Source organism: Scyliorhinus torazame, chromosome 2, assembly GCF_047496885.1.
Source record: "Scyliorhinus torazame isolate Kashiwa2021f chromosome 2, sScyTor2.1, whole genome shotgun sequence".
In the NCBI taxonomy this organism is placed as follows: domain Eukaryota; kingdom Metazoa; phylum Chordata; class Chondrichthyes; order Carcharhiniformes; family Scyliorhinidae; genus Scyliorhinus; species Scyliorhinus torazame.
The window spans coordinates 302,588,074-302,607,303 of NC_092708.1; positions in this window are offsets into that span (position 1 = coordinate 302,588,074).

Genomic DNA, 19,230 nt, shown 5'->3' on the forward strand with positions numbered 1-19,230 from the left:
TCGGAATCATGCCTTACAGGCTGAGACAGTCGGTCAAACTGTATGTGCACCGCCATTCTCATCAATGTGAATTTTCAGCGGGGTGTTACAACCTCAGACTTCTTAAGTTATTAGTCCAAGACTTGTATGTACTGGGATAGTATGTTCTACACAGCCTGTTTGTTGTTGATCAGAGTATTGTAGCTACGAGCATTAGGGCGCGTGTCTATTATTCAGACTCTATGTCCTTCTCTTTGAAGTGATATGGTGTCCGAAAGGAGGGGATTATGTGGGCCCTATGGTCGTTGGTCAGTCAGCAAGGCTGAAGGGATTGTCGAGCACTTTGAAATTGTAAACGTTTGTGTCTTCAGGAGCTGAGTGTATGCCCCACGCGTGAATAAATATTTGTGGTGGTTAATGAGTGTTTGTGTGTGTGTGTGTGGGGGGGGGGGGGGGGGGGTCAGTTTGTTCCCCTGCCAGTGTTCAGTAATCTGCCATCTCCAGCCAAGCACCAGCTCTTATTTCCATACAGCTGCATAATTCTGCCTGCAGCCCACAGCGGGATTAACTGTCTGAGCACCCGCTCCTTATAAGAGTAAGAAATCTTGATTTAAAGGAAATCAGATTACAGTCTTAAACGTTATGAGTGGGTGTCCTGGGGGGCGGGGGTGCTGTCTGTTTGCTCAGGGTCCTCAAATATTCGGCAATGAATAGGAATCAGGAATCTTAACCCCTCATCATAACTGGAGAAGCTTCTCTCGCTTGGGGTGGAGACCAAATACTTCACTTCTATAAGAGTTTTGTTGGGCCATTCTGATAAAACAAAATGGTAAACAGTTTTATGTCCATAGTCATCATGTACTTCGAAGGGTCATATATGGGACCATTACACACATCCTATTGAACCGCGATGTGTTATCACCGATGCATGCGGCTGTAAATTGGCACAAACGCAACCTGATGTTAAACTGAAGACTGAAATTGAAGAAATAGATTTGGGTAAAGGTGCAGAATTCTAGTCCACGCGCCAGTACACTGTGCTATACATAGAAAATAGGGGGGAGGTTTTTTTTTTAGGGATTCACATCTGTAGATATTTGAAAGCAATACAATCACTGGATAAAATGTAGTATGTCTGGAAACCAGAATGTAAAATAAAGAAGTGTCAAACTTAACGCATTAATCATTTCTGCAATGATTAGAGACAATGTATTGATGTGATGTGATCTCCATCACTGGGGTGTTTAAACCCAGTGAGGAATGTGGCAGGTTCTGCTCCTGTCGCTCTCCTTTCAGCACCAGGAAAATGACTGGTCCACTGGAGTCAAACACAGGCCACGCTTATTTACATTAACCCCGCGCGCCAAAGAAATGTGACACATTTATCAAACTCTGGATAGGCTGATGTGCACAGCTGCATATCTGGGGTTGCAGTCGAATGGAAAAATAATCTTTCATCCACTGGAATATGTAATTTTACGGGTCTGTGTGGGGGGCAAGGGTGGAAAAGGAGACACGCCTGTGGAATTGTTTCCTGCTATATAATTATTATTCCCAGATTGTATTTTTCATTGTGAGCAGCGCGGGGTTTGAAACAAATGGGTTAAACTGGGTGAGAGGGTAATTCCAATCCCAGATCTCACGGAGGGAGGATTAGCGCACTATAAATGGCCACGTGTAATTTCAGCAGATCCTGTTCATTATTATTGCTTGTGATAAATAAATTGACGAAACCCCAGCAACATAACACGGTTGGAAGGTGCGGGGTGTTCTGTCTAATAGGTACCTCGAATTAGTGACGGCTGATGCCTTGTGTGCGTTTATTTACAATTGTTGAGACGCAATGTTTTTGTGTCAGCCGATGCTCACTCTGTCTGGCAGGCTGCAGTAACCTGATGCCAGCTGCCATATGTGTCCCTGACACTCTATAACGACCAGGCAACGCCGGAATCGAGACTGAGATAGCGGTTCCGGGAGTCTGCAAACCCCCTTGTCTCCTCGTTTGCTTGAACCACGTAAAGATTGACTGTATAAGTATCAAGCGCCGCTTTGCAAGAGTTTAATCTCAAATTACGTCCTCGTGCCCGTGGGTATAAAAATAACAATTGTATGTTTGCAGGTAGATTTACTAATCTACTGCTGTAAATATACTTTCGATATTTCGCTCTTTACATTGATCACATATTCTTCAACACGCAAATACTCACATGTAATTACCCAGCACTTTCGCCGTAACACTTCTTGTAAACAGTTGCTGGGGGAGCAGGTTGTACATTGGAATCATGGTGCACAAAAACGCGGGTGGGTTAAAAAGTCGCACCTCACCCCACCTGCTCAGAACTCTCGAGCGAACACAGAAGGTGCAAGCTGAAGAGTTGGTAAATTTCGACATTGCAAAGAGTCTATGTATCTGAACTTAGCTATACATGCAAGCACAACTGCAATCACATCTTACACATAAGATACACCCCTATCGTATGCCCTCATTTGTAAACACATACATAAACTAGGCTTGCTGCATCGACAAGTAAGGTGTCCTCATCTCAAATCTGCTGCTCCATGTAGCTACAGAGGAATGGGGAATTGTGCCATTTTTGAATCTATTCATAGACGCTATTCATAGAATCCCCGCAGGGCAGAAGGGGGCCATTCGGCCCATCGAATCTGCATCGACCCTCCAAAAGAGCAACCAAGCTAGGCCATTCCCCGCCCTATTCCTGCAACCACTGAACCTGCACATCTTTGGACACTAAGGAGCAATTTAGCATGGCCAATCCATTTCACATCTTTGGACTGTGGGAGGAAACCGGAGCACCCAGAGGAAACCCACGCAGACACGGGGAGAAAGTGCAAACTCCACACAGGCAGTAACCCAAAGCAAAAATTGAACCCCTGGCACGGTGAGTCAGCAATGCTAGTCACTGTGCCACCGTGCTGCCCTCTCTATAATATTAGCCAAGTAACATTTTTTAACTGAGTTGGATCGGTCCATTAAACCTGCCTACAAGTGACCATTTGAACCTAAAAAATGTCATAATAGCCATGGAAGCCTTCATGAGATTAGCTTCTATAGTTTATACAAGTTATTTTGTCACTGTAGATACCACCAGTATTGTTATTAAAACTAGTGCTCCATGACATCTCTCACGTGTGAGATGAGGGGGAATATCTGGGTACTGGACTCCTCTAAGTTACCCTGAGGAAGGAGCAGCGCTCCGAAAGCTAGTGACATCGAAACAAACCTGTTGGACTTTAACCTGGTGTTGTAAGACTTCGTACTAAGTTACCCTAGACCACCTTCCAATAGTTAGTGCATTGAGGCAGGTGATTCGATAAAATCCTGCTGTGGTAGCAGATTCCATTTAAGAGAAGGTGCAATGAGGTCAGTTTCCTCATGCAATTCAATTGGGCCATTCGGCATACTGAGCCTTCAGAAGTCACCTAGCTCCTCATCCCTTTTTGCATTGATGATCAGAGCATCAGCCTGTGTGCTCATATCCATATCAGTATTAACGGTTCTGCCAAGTGTAGATCTGTATTGGTGCTGAATTTGAAGGAAGAGAGGTGGTAAAATTAATGCTGAAGTGTGTGAAGCTCTCCCGATATGACTGAAGGTCAACTGGATTCTTGCTCTGCTTTTAACCTGTGCTTTTCCCCCTTATGATCATCTTCTATCATTCATATATATGCAGCTGCCTGTTTTAGCAGTAATAGTTTGTTCAGTAACCACTCCAATAGCCTCCTCCCAAACATCATCAAATGATACAGCGCAAAGACAGGCCATTTGAGGCCATTGTGCCAGCGTTAGTATTTCTGTAGAGTTACCAATTAGTCCAATTTTCCTGCTCTTTCCCTATAGCACTGCAAACTGTTTCGTTTCATATATTTATCAAATTCCCTCTAAATATTTGCTATTGAATTTATTACATAATTTCAGGCAGAATACTTCAGATCATAACAACTTGCCATGCAAAATGTTCCCTTATTTCTTTCTCTGGTTCTTCTGCGTATCACCTTCATAGAATCATAGGATCCCTACAGTGCAGAAGGAGACCATTCAGCCCATCAAGTCTGCACTGACCCTCTGAAAGAACACCCTACCTAGGCCCACCTCACTGCCCTATCCCCATAACCCCACCTAACCTGCACATCTTTGGACTGTGGAAGGAAACCGGAGCCCCTGGAGGAGATCCACGTAGACACGGGGAGAACATACAAAGTTCACACAGACAGTCACCCAAGGCTGGAATTGAACCTGGATCCCTTTTTTAGCCAATGCCTCCAAGCCTGGTAGCTCCTCAAAGGAATGAGGATGCTTGGAATACATCCCATGGCATGAACCTATCTATATATGTAGTGTCATGCGAGAGTGCCTTTAAAAACTGGATGTTTAGGCAATGTATCTTTAAGAAAGCAGTGATGTCATAGAGTGGGTAGAGCTCAGCTCAGGTCAGCCATTTTGCAGGTTTTTTGTTTCAGTTTTAAAAAGCAGTGTCTGTGTGTTTCCAGAGAGCTGCAAGTTTTGCAGTTTGGTTTTGCTGAGAGCAGCTAAAAAGTGCCTGGCTGGTTTTGCTGAGAGCAGTTTAAAAGTAGAAAGCCAGTTTGCGACAGTCTCTGCCATTCTACAGAAAATATATATATCCTTTAACCTGATGTGATACTGTTTAAAGGTGGTAAATCTCTTGGAAGTTTGAAGGAACATTTTAAGGAATTATTTACTGTTGCAATATTTTCTGAGTTATCTTTGAAGTAAGGGGTGTTAAGAGATCCAATGTTTATTTAAGATGTTAAGTTGAGTTCATGGAATAAACAGTGTTTTGTGTTTAAAAACCCACGTGTCCATAATTGTAATCCCACGCCAGGGAAAAAGCCGTGTGCTCGGAAAAGCAACAAATCCATTAAAGGGGGAGGTTGGTTGAAATCCATGATACATTTTGGTGTTCTGAAAAGCCTCACCCATAACAATTGGGGGCTCGAGGGGGATAAAAGTCTATCTATTGGATTGGCTTTTGTGAACTTAAAGACAGTGAAGAATTGTTGCTTTTCCGGTGTGGTATTTTAGTTTAAGTGGGGTGAGTGTTGTGAACAATGGCTCTTTCAGAGGCTCAGAAGTTTTTTGGGGTGGAGAATGTTACACGTAGTACCTTACGAACAGAAACGAAAAGCAGACTGTTAGATTTGTCAAGAACATTGCAGTTAACATTACCTGACAAAATGCGAAAAGATGAGGTAATTATGGCAGTGGTTAAGCATTTAAAGTTGCCTGAGATAGAATTTGACTCATTGGAAATGGCAAAAGTTCAGTTGCAAATTAAACAACTGGAACATGAGAAAGAATTAAAGCGGCTGGAATACAAGAGTGAGAGAGAGGAAAAAGAAAGAGAAAGAGAGAGAGAGGGGGAAAAAAGAGAAAGAGAAAGAGAGGAAAAAGAAAAGGAGAGAGAAGATAGGAGAAAAGAAAGAATAGCCCTAACAGAACAAAAAGATAAAGAGAGGGAGTTTGAACTTCAGAAAATGGCCATGAAATATGACAATCAGTTAAAATTGGCAGACGTAAAGGGAAACGTACAGTTGGATGATAGTGATGAGGATAGTGAGAAAGAGCGTCATAGTCGAAGGCTTGGTGGGAATCTATTTAAATATGTCCAAGCATTGCCAAGGTTTGACGAGAAGGAAGTGGAAGCCTTTTTCATTTCATTTGAGAAGGTAGCTAAACAAATGAAATGGCCACAGGACATGTGGGTGTTACTGATTCAAACAAAGCTGGTAGGTAGAGCTAGTGAAGTGTTTACATCACTACCGGAGGAGGTATCTGGAACATATGAGGAGGTGAAGAAATCCATCTTAAGTGCATATGAGCTAGTGCCTGAAGGTTACAGACAAAGGTTTAGAAATTTACGGAAAGAATTTGGTCAAACATACATGGAGTTTGAAAGGCTCAAACAGGGTAATTTTGATAGGTGGATAAGGGCTTTAAAAATAAACCAAACGTATGAAGCTCTCAGAGAAATTATACTTTTGGAGGAGTTTAAAAATTCAATTCCTGATGTAGTGAGAACTCATGTGGAAGAACAGAGGGTTAAAACTGCGAGATTAGCAGCGGAAATGGCAGATGATTATGAATTAGTTCATAAATCAAAGATTGGTTTCCGACATCAGTTTCAGCCGGTGAGGGATAGAAACTGGGGACATGAGAAATACTCAAGTGGTAAAGGTAAAGGTGATCTGATGGGAGACAATAAAGAGAGTGTACCTCAGATTTGAAAATAAATCCAGGAGGGTGGAAAAGAAATGAAAAGTTTCAAATGTTTTCATTGTAATAAACTAGGCCGTGTAAAGTCACAGTGTTGGTGGTTGAAGAAAAGCACTGGGAAGGCTGATGTGGTAAAACAGGATAAGACAGTGGGGTTTGTTAGAGTGGTAAAGGAAGGCCCAAGGGAAGTGAAGGAGGTGCAAACGATTGTACAGCCTGTTCAAGAAGTAATTGTTAAGAAGGTGCCAGATGTCTTTAAAGAATTTGCTTGTGTGGGTAAAGTTTACTCATGTGTATCAGGAGGAGCAGGGAAATAAGTCACACTTTTAAGAGATACAGGGGCTAGTTAACCTTTAATGATAAGAGATGAGGAATTATGTAGTTTGGGAAGAATGTTGCCAGAAAAGGTGGTGATATGTGGAATTCAGGGTGAGAGGAGTAGCGTTCCATTATATAAGGTAAGGTTGGAAAGTCCAGTGAAGAGTGGTGAAGTGGTAGTAGGAGTAATAAATCAACTATCTTGTCCAGGAATACCGTTTATCTTGGGTAATGATATAGCTGGATCGCAGGTGGGAGTGATGCTTACTGTGGTTGATAAGCCAGTGGAAAATCAGACAACTGAACTGTTGAAGGACTAATATCCTGGAATTTTTCTGGATTGTGTAGCAACAAGGTCGCAAAGTCGCAGGTTAACACAAGAGGAGAATCAAAGAGTGAAGATGAAGTTGAAATGCAATTATCAGAAACAATTTTTGATCAGATGGTTGAAAAAGAACAAGAACAGGTGGAGGATGAGGCGGATATTTTTAGTTCAGGAAAATTGGCGGAGTTACAACAGAAAGATGTAGAAATAAAATGGATATATCAGAAAGCATATACGGAGGAGGAACCTGAGAGTATACCAGAGTGTTATTACCGTAAAAATGATGTCTTGATGAGAAAATGGAGACCTGTACATATGCAGGCGGATGAAAAGTGGGCAGAAATTCATCAAGTAGTATTGCCGGTAGGGTATAGGAAAGGAGGTGTTGCGAGTTCCACATGAGGTACCAGTGGGAGGTCATTTGGGAATAAGGAAAACTCAAGCTAAAATCCAGAAACATTTTTATCGGCCTGGACTACATAAAGATGTAGTAAAATTTTGTCAATCATGTCACACAAGTCAAGTGATAGGGAAACCTCAAGCAGTGATAAAGCCAGCGCCCATAATACCCATTCCAGCATTTGAGGAACCTTTTACAAGGGTCCCAATCGATTGTGTAGGACCGCTTCCTAAAACAAAAAGTGGGAATCAATATCTTTTGACTGTAATAGATGTGTCTACTAGGTTCCCAGAGGCCATTCCCAGTCCGTAATATTACAGCTAAAAGGATTGTGGAGGAGTTACTTACATTGTTTACTAGATATGGACTACCCACAGAAATTCAATCGGATCAAGGATCAAATTTTACTTCAAAGTTATTCAAAGAAGTTATGGATAGCTTAGGAATAAAACAATTTAAATCAACTGCGTACCATCCAGAATCGCAGGGAGCGTTAGAAAGGTGGCATCAGACATTAAAGACAATGTTGAGGGCGTGTTGTCAAGATTATCCAGAGGATTGGGATAAAGGAATTCCATTCGTACTGTTTGCAATTAGGGATGCACCTAATGAGTCAACCAAATTTAGTCCTTTTGAACTAATTTTTGTTCATGAGGTAAGAGGATCACTTAAATTGATTAAGGAAAAATTGGTGGGTGAGAAATCAGAAATTACACTATTGGATTACGTGTCAAATTTTAGGGAACGATTAAATAAAGCAGGTCAATTGGCTAGACAACATTTGAAAGTTGCACAAAATGTGATGAAACGGGTAGCGGACAAGAAATCCAAAGTTCGTAGTTTTGCCAGTGGGGATAAAGTTTTAGTGTTGATACCAGTGGTAGGGGAGAGTTTAAAAGCTAGGTTTTGTGGACTGTATCAGATTGCAAAGAAATTAAGTGAGGTGAATTATGTGGTAAAAACACCAGACAGAAGGAAGACTCACCGAGTGTGTCATGTGAATATGCTTAAAAGGTACTTTGAAAGGGAAGGAGAGAAAAAGGAGGTTTTAATGATTCTAACTGAAAGTGACGAACCAAATCCAGATGACTGAATTTGACATACCTCAAATTAAATTGGAAAATGAGGATGTTCTTAAAAATTGGGATGAATTGTTAAATTGCCTTCCAGAGGAAAAATGAACTGACCTGAAAGAGTTATTGATATCACATGGACAAGTTTGTAGAGATAAACTGGGAAGTACTAAAATGGCTATCCATGATGTAGATATGGGAAATGCGGTTCCGGTAAAACAACATCCAGATATACTTAGCCCTTTAAAATTGGCACAGGTTAACAAAGAGATTGAGAGTATGCTGAAGAATGGCATAATTGAAGTGGGTTGTAGCCAATAGAGCTCACCCATAGTGATGGTATCTAAACCAGATAGTACCCAACGGTTGTGTGTGGACTATCGAAAGGTGAATGCAGTTACAAGAACGGACTCTTATCCTATCCTACGTTTGGAGGATTACATTGAGAAAGTGGGACAATCCGCTTTTATTTCCAAATTGGATTTACTGAAAGGTTACTGGCAAGTACCTTTATCTGAAAGGGCAAAGGAAATTTCAGCTTTTGTGACTCCAGATGGTATATACCAGTTCAAAGTTATGCCATTTGGCATGAAAAACGCCCCAGCCACATTTCAATGGTGAACTAACAAAGTTGTTTCAGGATTACCCAATTGTGCGGTATACATCGACGATCTGGTAGTTTTCAGCCAGACATGGAAAGAACATTTAAAACATCTGAGGGAGTTATTCCATCAACTTCAGGAGGCGGGTTTGGTGATAAACCTAGCCAAAAGTGAATTTGGAAAAGTCCAAGTCACTTTCCTTGGCCATACAATCGGACAGGGTCGACTGGTCCCACGGCATGTGAAAACGAAGGTTATTGGGGAGTTTCCGATACCCTCGACATGACGGGAAATAATGCGATTTCTTGGTATGAGTGGATTTTACCAGAAATTTGTACCAAATTTTAGCAGTGTGATCGCCCCACTGACGGACTTGCTCAAAAAGCGTAACAAATTCCAGTGGACAGCGGAGTGTCAACAGGCATTTGGCGGCCTGAAGGCTGTGTTAACCACTGCTCCTGTGTTAGTCATCCCAGATTATACCAAACCCTTCAAAGTGGCTGTGGATGCGAGCGATGTGGGCGTAGGTGCGGTGCTTCTACAAGACGACGGCGAAGGGCTAGAACGGCCTGTTGGTTACTTTTCAAAGAAATTGAATTCTCACCAGAAAAAGTATTCAACGATTGAGAAGGAGACTTTGAGTTTGGTGCTGACTTTGCAACATTTTCACATTTGTGTGACCAGCAATCCATCTGACACCATTATATATGTGGATCAAAATCCTTTGACGTTTTTGGAGCAATTCTGGAATAACAATGCAAGGCTGTTTCGCTGGAGTTTGTTGTTACAGCCATTTCATTTTAAAATAGTACGTGTGGCAGGACGGGGAAATGTGATAGCCGATGCTTTGTCATGAATGTGATCAATTGCGAAGGATTTTGGTTGGAGGAAGAAGAACAAAGAAACATGGACCATATTATTATACTTGTTTGCATGTGTTGGTTTTTTTTAAAAACGAAAAGGTATATTTACTGTGTACATTTCTTAGTCGATGGTGCAAAGGTGAAAAATGAAACCATCTTGAAGTTGATGGGTTTTTTTTTTTCTTGGGGGGAGGTGTCATGCGAGAGTGCCTTTATGAACTGGATGTTTAAGCAATGTACATTTAAGAAAACAGTGATGTCATAGAATGGGTTGAGCTCAGCTCAGGTCAGCCATTTTGCAGGTTTTTAGTTTCAGTTTTAAAAAGCAGTGTCTGTGTGTTTCCAGAGAGCTGCAAGTTTTGCAGTTTGGTTTTGCTGAAAGCAGCTCAAAAGTGCCTGGCTGGTTTTGCTGAGAGAAGTTTAAAAGTAGAAAGCCAGTTTGCGACAGTCTCTGCCATTCTACAGAAAATATATATATCCTTTAACCTGATGTGATACTGTTTAAAGGTGTTAAGTCTCTTGGAAGTTTGAAGGAACATTTTAAGGAATTATTTACTGTTGCAATATTTTCTGAGTTATCTTTGAAGTAAGGGGTGTTAAGACAGCCAATGTTCATTTAAGATGTTAAGTTGAGTTCATGGAATAAACAGTGTTTTGTGTTTAAAAACCCACGTGTCCATAATTGTCATCCCATGCATAGGGAAAAAGCCGTGTGCTCGGAAAAGCAACAAATCCATTAAAGGGAGAGGTTGGTTGAACTCCATGATACATTTTGCGGTTCTGAAAAGCCTCACCCATAAAAGTAGTCTTTTAAGATGGGGGAGGCTGTTGTACGACAGCTACGGTGCAGTTGTGGCTGACCTGGAGACTCTCCCGCTCATATAATCTGCCACACACATATTGGAAGGATTTACAGGTTGATAATAAACCTGTTTGGCCACATTATGAATGCACCTTCCATGCACATCAAGTACTGGAATATAACACATAGGACAATTCGAAGATTGTGGCTGGGGCCTCCGCAATTTCCAACCTTACTTCTCTGAGTAAACAAAGAAGCATCCCATCTGGACAAGGTGACTTTTCTACTTTGAGGGCTGGAAACCTTTTCAGTATATCCCTTTTTATCTATTTTTATCCTATCGGTAAAGTTATGGAAGGATTTGTCAGTAGCACCAATACCCTAAACACCAAAGTTCATTTCAGGTTCCATCAGACTCATTCAATTTGAAATTTCATCATATTCTTGATGAGGTCAAAGTTACAAAAGTTGAATGCCAGATGAGAGCTAATAATAGTTGCCCTGATCATCAAGGCAGAGTTCAACAACTAAGTACGGACATCCAGTCCAAAGATGTGCAGGTTAGGTGGATTGGCTATGCTAACATTGTCCCTTAGTGTCCAGGAATGTACAAGTTAGGTTATGGGGATAGGGCAGGAAAGTGGGCCAAGGTAGCATATTCTTTCCGAGGGTCGGTGCAAACTTGTTGGGCGGAATAGCCTCCTTCTGGACTATAGGAATTCTATGCTTCAATACGAACATATAAAATAGCAGCAAAAGTAGGCCTTTTGGCCCCATTGAGCCTGCTATTCCTCTATTCAATAGGATCATGGCTGATTTGTTTGAGTTGTGTTCCACATTCCCATTTACCCCCAATAACCTTTGATTCCATTATCCTGCCAGAATCTATGTACCTTTACTTTAAAAATATTCATTGATGCCGCTTCCATGGCCATCTGAACCAAAGAGTTCCAAAGTTGCACAACGCTCTGAGAGAGAAAATATCTCCTCACCTCTGTCCTGTAAGGGTGAACCCTAATTTAACATGCTCCCCACAGTCTGGACTCACCCACAAAAGGGAACATCATTTCAACAAACAACTTGTTAATATGGTTCAGGATCTTAGATACTTCAATCAAGTCACCCCTCTTCCAAACTCCAGTAGAAACAAGCCCATCCTATCCTTATAAAACAGCAGGCGCATTCCAGGTATCAGCCTAATAAACCTCCTCTGGACCACCTCAAATGTATTTACACTTTTCCTTAAATAAGGAGACGAAAACTGCACACAGTATTCGAGATGTGGTCTCACCAATGCCCTGTATAACTGAAGCATAACATCATTACTTTTATGTCCAGTTCCTCTCGTAATAAAGGAAAGCATTCCATTAGTCTTCTTAATCACTTGCTGCAGCTGCACACTAACCTTTAGTGACTCATGCACAGGAACATCTAGATCCCACTGCACCTCAGAATTCTGCAGTCGTTCTCCATTTAAGTAATACTCTGCTTTTTCATTCTTCCTCTTAAAGTGAATAACTTCACTCTTTCCCACATTATACTGCACCTGCCAGATTTTTGCCCACTCATTCAACCTATCGACATCCATCTACAAACTCCATATGTCTTCTTCACAACATACTTTCCTACCTACCTTTGTGTCATCTGCAAATTTAGCTACCATGCCTTCACTCCCCTCATCTAAATCATTGATGTAAATTGTAAAACATTGAAACCCAAGTACAGACTTCTGTGGGACTCCACCTGTCACATCTTGCCAATCAGATAAAGACCCATTTATGCATACTCTCTGTTTTCTGCCAGCCAGCCAATCTTCAGTCCAGGGTCATATGTTACCCCCTACACCATGAGCTTTTATTTTTTGCAGTAACCTTTGATGTGGCATCTTATCAAAGGCTTTCTGGAAATCCAAGTATAGTATGTCTACAGGCTCCCTGTTATATATTTGTTGTTGCCGCAAAGAGAAATAGAAGTAGTGGTACCATGCTTTAAGTTCGTAAAAACATGGTGCCGGGTTTATTAAGAGATGTTGCTACTACAGGGTAAAATGGTGAACACCCCCAAAAATCCCTCAAAACCCTTCTCGGATGTCACTGCGTGCCATGTGACATTTCACCACTTGAATACATAAACCCCCTCCCCCGTTATTCCTTTAGTGCCAACGACCTTTCTTTTAAACATTTAAACAAAGGATCCAACACAATATTCATTATATTACACCATCATGTTATTTATACATATATACATCAGTACAGTAAGACAGTCTCTTTAGTGGACGTCTGTCTTGTTCAGGTAATATCTGATGTTCAGGAATTTGAATTTTTGTGATCATGGAAATGTCTCCTGTTCACTTGTTGGTGGTACTTCTTGTGAACCTAACTCAGTATCTGTCTCTGTTGGTACTGATGATTCTGTAGTGACAGATTTAACAATGTCTGAAGTAATAGATCTCAGTTGTGTTTTATCACTGTCCATACACTCCCATCTGAATGTCTCTGGTGAAGACGCTGTACGTTCGCATCATGAAGCTAATAAATAGTCAGCATGCTGACGCCAAATTCATTCACCATCTGTTTGAACTGTGTAAGATATCGGACCTGTCTTGGCTATAATGATAGCTGGTGTCCATTTTTCACTCATGGTATAATTTCTAGCTAAAACACGGTCTCCATGGTATAAGTCTCCACTCTTCGAGTTTTGCTCTCTTCTAATCATTTGTGTTTGATGCTGTCTCATGACAAGTTCCGAAGTTGTAGGTGGTGTCAAGAGGTTGAATTGTGTTCTCAATATCCTCTTGAATAGTAGCATCGCTGGTGAGCTTTGTGATGTTGAATGCACGGAATTTCTATATGACAATAGACAGTTGTTAATCTCTCAATGCCTTTACTGCCTGTTTCAGCAATTATACAAAGCACTTGGCCAACCCGTTGGTTGCTGGATGAAAAGAGCAGATTAAGTATCGTGGACACCAATCCCCTTCTGTAATCTTCGAACTCTGATTATGTAAATTGAGTCCCATTATCACTCACAAGTTGCTCCAGGCTTCCAAATCTTGCAAATACCTCATCTGGTCCCTTAATTGTCTGTTCGGTTGTCATGGACTCCATGATTGCGACTTCTAGCGATTTTGAATGTGCATCATTCATCACTAGGAACATATGCCCCTCAGTTGGCCCAGCATAGTCAATATGAATTATGCTCTGGCTGCTTAGGCCATTTCCATGGCAGAAAAGGTTTCAAGAGTGGATTATTCCTCAATGCAGCACAGGATTGACAGACCCCCACCTTCTTCTCAATTTGGGCATCTATCCCGGTCTCCAGCAGTAACTGAGTGCCAACTCCTGCATCCTAACCACACCAGGATGTCCTTCATGTAGCTGTTCAAGGATTCTATTTCGTAGACACGACGGAATGATCACTTGAATACCCCACAGTAGAACTCCACTGTAGACTGTCAACTCAAGTCGCTTCATGATGTAGGGATTTAGGTCTGGATTCTTTCAGTGCACATTTGTTAAAGTGTCTTTTTGGATCACATCCATAACCTTCCCCCATCACTGGATCGCGCCTTGTGTACCTTTGTACTTTAGATGAAGTTACTGGTACATTTTCAACATAAGAGAGACATAGGATATTTTCAAAATTTTCATCAGATTCTTGTTTAACTTACTGATCTTGTGTGACTTGCAGCAGTTGTCTAGATAAAGCATCCATATTTGTGTGCTGCTCTGATTTACAATTGTAATTGTGTGCTGGCAAGATCAAAGACCATCTTTGCAATCGACTAGTTGCTGCTATCCACTACCAACAGTAAATACGCCTGAAACATTGATTCTTTTGTTTAAAAAATATGCTCCAGTAACTCACAGTTGTGTCCCGATTAATTTTCGGAACCCTTATTTCGCACAAGTGGTTGTCGCGATCAATCAATTGACTCACCGAAGCCTTGCTACAATCTGAATGTTTTTTTACCTGCCACAAACTCATCGATGTTTTTCAACCCGAGTGTCTCTGATGGTTTTCGGCAGATCCCTAAATCTTCGTCGAAGGTTGTTTATGGCCCGAATCCTCGTCGCCAGTTTTCTCTTCTGTGATAAATTTGTTGTTGGCGCAAGGAGAAAAATAAGTAGAGGTGTCACGCTTTAAATTCGTAAAAATATAGTGTAGGGTTTTTTAAGGGATGTTGCTTCGACAGTGTAAGATGGTGAACTGCCCAAAGAAAACCACGCAATGCTCCACAGGCATCACTGCATATCACCTGACATTTCACCCATCAATAGTGTTACCTGAATACCTAACACTCTCCTTTATCCACAGCACATGTCACTCCTTCAAAGAACTCTAATAAATTGCTTAAACATGATTATCCTTTCGCAAGACCGTGCTGATTCTTCCCAATTGCCTCCAGCTTGTTGTAGTGTTCAGCTCTAACCTCTTCAATGATCGATTTTAACACTTTCCTGATGATAGATGTCAAACTAACTGACTTATACTTTCATGTTTTCTACCTTCCTCCCTTCTTGAAAAGACTGGTTATATTTGCTACTTTCCAGTCTGATGGAACCTTTCCAGAATCTAGGGAATTTTGGAAAACTAACACCAACACACCTACTATCTCATTAGTCACCCTTTTTAAGACCCGAGGACAAAGTCCGTCGTGACCAGGGACTTGTGAGCACCAAAACGGCATAGTAAACAATAGCGAGAGTTTTAGTACCCAATTCATTTTTTCCAATTAAGGGGCAAGTTAACGTGGCCAATCCACCTACCCTGCACATCTTTGGGTTGTGGGGGCGAAACCCACGCAAACACGGGGCGAATGTGCAAACTCCACACGGACAGTGACCCAGAGCCGGGATCGAACCTGGGACCTCGGCGCCGTGAGGCAGCAGTGCTAACCACTACACCACAATGCTGCCCAACAATAGCGAGAGCTGAAGGGAAAATCCTGCCATGGCTAGAAGGACCGTACACATCAATATCTTGATCTATCCATCTTAAAACTGTGGGGGCAAGAGCAAAGTAGAGGCTGGTCACTCTGCAATTAATGCATCAACTTTCAGATTCTCATGGCCTCTCCACTATTGACAAGGATTGTGATTGAAAACTCTTGTCACCTGGATTTGTGTGACCACAAACAATACTCATGCAGGACAGTGCAATTCATTTGATCACTGTCCTGTCACTGAACTCAATATCCCCACCCTGTCTATTACCAGCCTATGTAACGGGGAGGTGCTGACCTAGTGGTATTGTCACTGGACTAATAATGCAGAAACCCAGAATAATGCTCTGGTGACTGGATCTCATCAGGGTACACGGTGAAATGTGAATTAAATATTAATTCAATGGAATTAATTGTCTATTCATGCCTGAATTATGGGATCAGTCCCCGAACGCAATTGCATGCTGGCTGGCCAGTTTTTTGTTTTTAAAAATATATATTTTATTAAAGTTTTCAAACTAAATGTTTCCGTTTTACAAATCAACATAAAAGTAATACAATAACTGATAATAACATTATTTAAATAATATAGTGAACTAACAAAGTGACAAAAAATAGTGCTCCCCACCCCCCCACCCCCACACAGGGCTGCTGCTGCTGTCGATCTATTTTCCCTTAACGTTCCGCGAGATAGTCAAGGAACGGTTGCCACCGCCTGGAGAACCCCTGAGCCGATCCTCTCAGCGCAAATTTCATTCGTTCCAGCTTTATGAACCCTGCAATATCGTTTATCCAGGCCTCCACGCCGGGGGGGTTTCGCTTCCTTCCACATAAGTAGGATCCTTCGCCGGGCTAACAGGGACGCAAAGGCCAGAATATCGGCCTCTTTCACCTCCTGCACTCCAGGCTCTTCCGCTACCCCAAATATAGCTAACCCCCAGCCTGGCTTGACCCGGACCTTCACCACCTTTGAAATCACCTTTGCCACTCCCCTCCAGTACTCATCCAGTGCCGGACACGACCAGAACATGTGTGTGTGGTTCGCCGGGCTTCCCAAGCACCTCCCGCACCTGTCCTCCACTCCGAAGAACCTGCTCAGTCTTGCTCCCGTCATATGTGCTCTGTGTAGAACCTTAAATTGTATCAGGCTAAGCCTGGCACACGAGGACGAGGAATTTACCCTACTTAGGGCATCAGCCCACAGCCCCTCCTCATCTCCTCCCCCAGCTCTTCTTCCCATTTTCCCTTCAGCTCCTCTACCAGCGCCTCCCCCTCGTCTCTCATCTCCTGATATATTTAGGACACTTTGCCCTCCCCAACCCATCCCCCCGAAATCACTCTACCCTGGATCCCCTGTGTCGGGAGCAGCGGAAATTCCCTCACCTGTTGCCTCGTAAACGCCCTCACTTGCATATATCTAAAGATATTCCCCGGGGGCAACTCATACTTTTCCTCCAGCGCTCCCAGGCTTGCAAACGTCCCGTCTATAAACAGGTCCCTCAGTTTCCTAATTCCTGCTCGTTGCCAGCTCTGGAACCCCCCGTCCATCCTTCCTGGGACAAATCTGTGGTTATTCCTGATCGGGGACCACACCGAGGCACCCATCACCCCCCTGTGTCGCCTCCACTGCCCCCAGATCCTTAAGGTTGCCACCACCACTGGGATTGTGGTATACCTTTTCGGGGAGAGCGGCAGTGGCGCCGTCACCAGTGCCTTTAGGCTCGTTCCTTTGCAGGAAGCCATCTCCAGCCTCTTCCACGCCGCCCCCTCTCCCTCCCTCATCCACTTACAAACCATCGCCACATTGGCGGCCCAGTAGTAGTCGTTCAGGCTCGGCAACGCCAGTCCCCCTCTGTCCCTGCTATGTTGCAGGAACCCCCTCTTTACCCTCGGGGTCTTCCCTGCCCACACAAAGCTCATAATGCTCCTGTCTATGTTTTTGAAAAAGACCTTTGTGATCAGAAAGGGGAGACACTGAAACACGAAAAGGAACCTCGGGAGAACCATCATTTTTACTGCCTGCACTCTGCCCACCAGCGAGAGCGGCAGCATATCCCATCTCTTGAAATCCTCCTCCATCTGCTCCACCAGCCACATCAGATTAAGTCTGTGTAGAGTTCCCCAGCTCCTAGCTACCTGAATCACCAAGTATCGGAAGCTCCTTTCCACTCTCCTTAACGGCAGGGCGTCTATTCCTCTTCCCTGGTCCCTGGGGTGTATTACAAAAAGGTCGCTCTTCCCCATATTTAGCCTGTATCCCGAAAAATCTCCAAACTCCCTCAGTATCTGCATAACCTCTGGCATCCCCTCTACAGGGTCCGCAACATATAGCAGTAAGTCATCTGCGTAGAGTGACACTCGATGCTCCTCTCCCCCTCTAACCACCCCCCTCCATTTCTTAGAGTCCCTCAACGCTATGGCCAGTGGTTTAATTGCCAATGCGAACAGTAATGGGCACAGGGGGCACCCCTGCCTTGTTCCCCTATGTAGCCGAAAATACTCCGATCTTTGCCGGTTTGTGACTACACTTGCCACTGGGGCCCCATAAAGGAGTCTGACCCATCTGACAAACCCCTCCCCGAACCCAAACCTCCTCAACACCTCCCATAAATACTCCCACTCTACCCTATCGAATGCCTTCTCCGCATCCATCGCCACCACTATCTCTGCCTCTCCCTCCGCTGGGGGCGTCATCATCACCCCCAGCAGCCGTCGAACATTGACGTTCAGTTGTCGCCCCTTTACAAACCCTGTCTGGTCTTCATGCACCACCCCCGGGATGCAATCCTCTATCCTTGTCGCCAGCACTTTTGCCAGCAGTTTGGCGTCTTCATTTAGGAGTGAGATAGGCCTGTATGACCCGCATTGCAGCGGATCTTTATCCCACTTCAGGATTAGTGATATCGTCGCCTCCGACATTGTCGGGGGTAGTATCCCCCCTTCCCTGGCCTCGTTAAAGGTTCTCGCCAACAGCGGGGCCAACAGATCCATATACTTCCTGTAGAATTCCACCGGAAACCCGTCTGGTCCCGGGGCCTTCCCTGCTTGCATGTTCCCCAGTCCTTTAGTCACCTCGTCCACCTCAATTGGCGCCCCCAGACCTGCCACCTCCTGCTCCTCCACCCTCGGGAACCTTAGTTGGTCCAGAAAATGTAGCATTCCCTCTTTTCCCTCCGGGGGTTGGGACTTATATAGCCTCTCATAAAAGGTCCTAAACACCTCATTTACCTTCCCTGCTCTCTGCTCCGTAGTTCCCATTTCATCCCTATCTCCCCAATCTCTCTCGCCGCTATCCTCTTGCGCAGTTGGTGGGCCAGCAGCCGGCTCGCCTTTTCCCCATATTCGTATCTCATCCCCTGTGCCTTCCTCCACTGTGCCTCTGCCTTTCCTGTGGTCAGCAGGTCAAACTCCGTCTGAAGTCTTCGTCTTTCTCTATATAGTCCTTCGTCTGAGGCCTCCGCATATCTTTTATCCACCCTCAAAATCTCCCCCACTAATCTCTCCCTTTCTTTGCCCTCTTGTTTCTCCTTGTGGGCTCTAATGGAGATCAGCTCTCCCCTAACCACCGCCTTCAGCGCTTCCCATACTACCCCCACCTGAACCGCGCCATCGTCATTGACCTCCAGGTATCTCTCAATACACCCCCGCACCCTTCCACAGACCCCCTCAT